Here is a 6,856-nt window from a genome sequence, read left to right as displayed (position 1 = left end):
ACTACTCAAAGAAGTACCCCTAACTTCTTTGCTGTTTGCCATGGCTATATCCGTGTACCTAGTCAAACACACATTTAATATCCAGAATATGAGCCAAAGATAGGTCATGCTAAGTGTTTGTTACCAGGAGTCCAGTGTCCTCAAACTGCACACTTTACTGGTGACAAACATAACAAGCTTCTCCACCGGTACATTCCGCATTGTCAAAACTCCTCCAGTCGCCGTCCACATCTTCTTCATCGACAACTTCGGTGAAACTCTCACGGGAAAGTTAATCTTATGACCCTCGCCATGTTGGTTAAGGGTATACCACCAGTGTGTAGACAGAGACAGTTTACTGAAATCCTTCTTTTCAAGAAGGATCCCCTTGTCATAGCTGGGCAGGTGACCAAATGCGTGTCTGTACACGTCAAGCTCTATGTGTGCAGATAGTTGGCCACCTGGCGACTTGACTGCTGTCTTCAGTAGCCTCTAAACAGTAGCTGAAGCGAGCCTCAGGCGCTCGCCGGACACGGGAGGGCAGTTGTAGTCCTCCAGGAGATGGGCAGGGATGTGGCAGGAGGGCTCCCAGGTTGCGTCTTCTGGGGGTAGTCCGCCCACTTCACTAGATAAAGAAGACCCTGCAATAAATAATGAAAAGTATAATTTCGATTCATATCACCTCCCTCAGGAATAAGCTAATATTTGATACACTCAGGTAACACGCGGGATAAGTTGAATGGAAACACATTGTATGTCATAATTTTAATAATCTCCATGTCTGATGGTCCCTCTCTTAGAACATGAGGATATAAATACAATGAAGTGAGTAGTCATTTAATATAATCAGATAAATATATTTCATTTTTATACTAGCCCTTTGGGCTTGTTGGGTTTTTGAGTTGATTTCAATCCAGTTATTAGTTAATGTTCAATACAAAATATTCATCTTATTGAGTCATATATTCTAAATAATGTTGGTAAGTGAGTGAGTAGGGTTTACGCCGTTTTGAAAGTATGTCAGTTATATCACGGCATGTCAGCTTAAAGTGGGAGGAAAGCCCGAAGTGATGCCTGGCCAGCTAGAAACATACTCGGCGAGAACCGGCACTCGAACTCACAATTGTATGTTTCTGGTGTGCCCAAGTGACGCAAGTCGACACAGCTAATTGCGGAGACCCACACAACTGGGACACCCGTGACCCTATAATATTTACGAAAACAATTAATTGAAACACCACGTTTGGATAACCGTTAACCATAATAATTAATAAATATCTTACATGAACACATAATGCAGTATCTATAAATATAGCTCTTAATATTTTTTCTTTGTCTGAATATTTCTGATATGAGCATAACTATGGGAATTATCAAGAAGATTTTCAAAACGCAAGTACAATTTATCGCAAGTCAGACAGAAATCTTGACAAATTTTGGTTGATATCATAAACAGAGAACTTCTTATCTTGATAATTTTTTATTTTAGTTTCATAGACTTTTTACGCAATAATTTAGGCTTTTGGTACATTTCGCAAAAGTTCAAGTTGTTATAATGCATAAAATAACGGATCCTGCATTGCGGATTGTCAATTTCCTATTTTGAATGGTTTGTTTTCGGAGATGTGACATGTTTTGTCAACCAGACAACTTAAACTATTTGTCGAAAGTATAGACTATAAAATACATATTAAAATCAATAAGTTAATATATCAACATACCTGGGGAGACTTGCGCTTCCAAATGAGTCTCTCTACGGGGTAGATTCCAACTGTGACACGATTGCTGACAGATTTGTTGAAAGAAACAGTCTGTCCTTCATGGAGCACTCTGTAGTTTGTGACAATTCGAGGGCGAAGTTCCATGTTTAACATTTGGCGAACTGATGACACACACCAATGAGATTCCACACGCTTGTAGAGCTTATTCTTTCAATCAAATTGAACACAACATAAACAACATTTCAGTGCTTTCATTGTCCCCTATGTCGTAACGAGGATAACAGTACAAATATTGTTGTCATAGAAATTAGAGTAGGACAGGTGTAACTCTAATGGACCAAGTCATGTTTTCATATCAATAAAGGATAGTGTAGGTACACATAATCGTGTATATATAAATTTGAAGATTATCAACATTTCCTGGCTAAATTAACATTGTTTGTAATGTTAAAAACGACAGCAGTGGATATTAATGGTTATTAATACTTTGTATGAAGGTCTTATAGACTGGTTTTAGAATGGCTCAGATGACGCAATAAATACAATCGTTGCTGTGCCTTTTGTAAATGTAATCTGTATTAACATTCAATGTTAGATTGTGAATCAGGCTTATTTCATTTACCTCATAATCGTTTCTTTGTTCCCTAAACATTCAAACGCAAATAGGTTTCTTGACACCAATTCAGAAATTATTAAACAGTTTAGCGAGCGCTGCGATATCTGAACATTTCATTGATGCAATTATTAACAAAACTGCGACAATGGAGGAAGCCATTTATCGAAAACTATTTTAGCTAATAATATCTTATAATAAACAGCAATATGAGTATGCATATTGATGGCTTTATTCAGTGGTGTATGCAACCTGGTATTATCAATAATATAGCAGGAGTAGAATCTTATTCTTTGTTATATTTATTCCACTACCAATACAATGTTTTCGAGAACTAAGTGTAACCACAAGCTCCCGTGATGAAGCACACTGCAGGGGTCTGGTCATGGGCTCTTGGTCCTAAGCCAAACCACATGTGTTGTTGTCTATATTGAAGGGCATTAAAATAATCAGAGGGTAGAACCACGCTTCTTATGACAAGACGAGTAACATGCCCTTGTTAGTACGGTTGGTTGCACATATGTGTGCGTGAAGCGCCAAGTGAGCCATGGCACAAATAGTTGGACATGGATCGGATCATCGCACTGCCATTGGATTCGACTAAACAACTGTTGTATATATATTGTGTCGGACTCGTATTAAAAAGTATGCATTTTGCCTGTTGACGAATCTAGTTTTCTTTTTTGAAAATACTCTATATTGTTTAAGCCACGCAACATTTTTTATCATTATTTTTTTGCAGATTAATAGACACTATAGACATGTTAGCCACGCAACTATCTATCAACGCGCCCCAACTGTACAGTGGAAACTGCATTTCCTGTCGCTGTCTTCCAATACGTACTTTGGATAAAACATATTTGAATAGTTAAAACAATGAATTTCTATTGAAGTGTTGAAGGAACGTTTGAACAGAAAGAACATCCGAATGATGACCCCTCAGCTGCTGATCATTTCGTTGTACATATTTTTATGTTTTTTCAACCTTAGTTGCCTTTGAGTGATACACCCTACTCTACCTGAATACTTCTTCAAAGCGGCGTCAAACACAGTTCATCCACTTTCGCCACTAGATTCTCCAGTGTAACACTAATAAAACACTCGCCCAAATGACATGTGCACTGACACGATTATTGCTATAGATTTCATTGTTATTGCGACAAGAGGATGACTTCAACTTTCCAAGTGTCTACATTCCCTTCATGTCGACAAAATATTCCAGCAGCTCCAGCTTTTGGTGTTTACATTTCGAAACTTTTGAGATACAATCGAGCGTGCTCTTTCTTCCAAGATTTCAAAGAACGTCATACGATTCTCGCTCAGAAGTTGTTTGATCAAGGTCACAACATTCAAGGCGTCAGTAAAACTTTCAAAACGTTTTATGGTAGACATGTGGAGGACATTTCCAAATTTGACGCATCAGTGACAAAAATGATGTCCGATGCAATTCCCTATTTTGACTTAACCGTATGTTCCCATGTTTTTCAGATGAACAATTAACTTGCCTTTGCATGTGTTTGTGACGAATGCGACCGGTGGGCGGGATACGCTCACCTTTTCGCGAACACCTGGTATCATTACTATTTGATAGTGATTTATAAAGACCTGGGCCCACTTGCACAAAGCGATCTTAGCGCTAAGGTGATCGTAACTCCCATACTTTAACATAGGCTTACGATAGTCTTAGCGCTAAGATCGCTTTGTGCAAAAAGGGCCCTGCTCATGATATAGTCGGAATTGTACAATCGACTCTCTTTTTGCAAGCTTTCTATTGGACATGGAAAGAGTTTGCCGCTTTAATATCACTATTACAAAAAGGATTGAATGTCATTGAATTGGCGAATGTTGCTTTAGCTCCACTGCATAAATGAACCCAATTTTCTTGGGCTGCCGAGTTGACCTTGCATAGTCCTCCTTTAAGCATGTTGCTATCATATATGCACATGTCTTAGTTTCTATCAGTCGGGGCATGAGTTGCAAATTTTTCTAAGACACCATTGCAGGGTTGAAACATCAGCTATATCCGGATCCAATCTAATATCAATTGTTTTAATCATTGTTCTGTCATCACCATTACCGTTGTCTTGGGTTTCACGTTGCATTATATACGCTAATGACCTCCGACATTAAGGAGAGTGAGTTAAAATGTAACGTCGCATCGGCATTATTTCAGCCACATAGCGACCCACATTAAGGTGACGCCAGGATGTATCAGGACACCGTTCAAAGAGGGGTTAAACCCAACTCACTCACTCCCCCATCAACCATCTGAAACACTATTGTATAAATGAAATACATTTGAAATTAAAAAAAAAACAGCGTATGGAATCTACAAAATCCTAACACAGGTAAATGTCTGTTTACCCACTTCGATAATATAGAAAGGGAAATACGATTCAGTCGGGGTGGAACCAGAGATTCCTTCTTTCATCACTAAATGTATGCACAACACACACGATGCCAACTAACACAAGACAAACAGTTCTACACTGCTAGTTGATCAGTTACCCGTGAAGATCCGGGGTAGAATAGGTCTTCAGCAACCTATGCTTGCTGTAAAAAGCGACTATGCTTGTCGTAAGAGGCGACTAACGGGATCGGGTGGTCAGGCTCGCTGACTTGGTGGATACATGTTATCGTGCCCCAATTGCGTGGATAGATGCTCATGATGTCAATCACTGGATTGTCTGGTCCAGACTCGATTATTTACAGGCCGCTGTCATATAGCTGGAATATTAATGAGTGCGGCGTTCAACAACAAACAAACAGTGATAGGCCTTAAAAACGTATGAAAAAGTGACCATTTATCAAATTACACCTCGGACTGGGCGGAGACACTACACTGCAAAGGCTTGACCAGCAACAGTTCAGAACAATAAAGTGTAAGGGCATGTGAGTGAATGAGTGAGTTGATTCAGTTAATATACCAAGGCTTGTCAGCTACATGTGTGAGTAAAGCTTGCAGTAACGCAGGTCAATCGTTCTCAAATCTGGGATAAGAACCAACAGTTAGAGAATTTCCGCTCGTATGGGCTAACAACTAAGAGTGAGTGAGTTGGGTTAAACGCCGCTTTTAACAGCATTCCAGTTATATCACGGCGTGTCAGCTTAATGTGTGAGGAAAGCCCGAAGTGATGGAGGTCTCAGACGTTTACCACTTCGGTGAAACCCACGAGCACGGGTATGGTGCTGACAAACCTAGAAACATAATCGGGGCGAACTGGGATTCGAACTCACAATCATAGGTTTCTGGCGTGCCCAAGGGCGGCGCCTTAGACGACTGGGCCACCCGTGCCCCCTAACAACTAAGAACACTCATTCACACTATAAATTTATATATACGTGTACATCGGTATTTTTCGCACTGGACATTTTTTTAAACCATATTTTTATACCATTCATTTTATTCTCCTCTCTCTCTCTCTCTCTCTCTCTCTCTCTCTCTCTCTCTCTCTCTCTCTCTCTCTCGCTCTCTCTCTCTCTCTCTCTCTCTTTATATATATATATATATATATATATATATATATATATATATATATATATATATATATATATATACGTATATACGCGTGTACATCGGTATTGGTCTCGCCTACCAGAATTTTCAGGACCACCTTTTATACCATATTTATTTTATCCTCTCTTGTGTTATAAATGTATGTGTACATGTACATCGATATTTGTCTCACCTACAAGAATGTTCCAGACAATTTTTGATACCATATTTATATTGTGCAAATCATAAACTATCGGCATTTATTATAGCCCTAACACTTACCCCATCTGTCGCCGGCAAGGACTGTTCTGTGTAACGCGAACGTTCACCGGTAAAGGAATCAATAAAGTCACTGTGGCATCGAAGGGTGGTTCAAGCTTGCTGTAGCGCTCTGCTGCAGTTGTCACTGTATCCACACGAAGATCACAAGCTTGTAGATCATATATCAACATAGGGGGCGGTCTGGTAGCCTTGTGGTTAAAGCGTTCGCTCGTCACGCCGAAAACCCGGGTTCGATTCCCGACATGGGTACAATGTGTGAAGCCCATTTCTGGTGTCCCCCCGCCGTGATATCGTGATACTCTCTCTCTCTCTCTCTCTCTCTCTCTCTCTCTCTCTCTCTCTCTCTCCTACCCTGTCGCATAGAGATCAAAAGAGGTAGTGCCCTGTGTGAAGAAGCCAATGGCCTCATAGAAGAGAAATATCTTCAGCCAATCAGCGAGAGCGTAACGCAAAGCTTGTTGTGAACCAGCATTAGTTCTTAAAAACTCAAACTGAAATATTTTGTTTTTCTATATTATGTAATAAAACAATTATGGACCACAATTCGGGCAATTTATGTTTTATGGACCAAAGAAACTGATATTGACCTTATTTATTAATAATTAAGTAGTTCTTAGTCACAACATACCAATATCTACTCTGCATTAAATGAATGTACACCTATCCAGCTTGACAAGGAAGGCCATGTTATTAGGTAACATTGTTTTCGTGACATCGTCATCAAACTGAACAGGGGGCACGCGTGGCCCAGTCGTCTAAGGCGCC

Source organism: Haliotis cracherodii, unplaced genomic scaffold (assembly GCF_022045235.1).
Source record: "Haliotis cracherodii isolate W230 unplaced genomic scaffold, xgHalCrac1.p SCAF_7, whole genome shotgun sequence".
Taxonomy (NCBI): Eukaryota; Metazoa; Mollusca; class Gastropoda; order Lepetellida; family Haliotidae; genus Haliotis; species Haliotis cracherodii.
Note: the sequence above shows the minus strand (reverse complement) of the source record.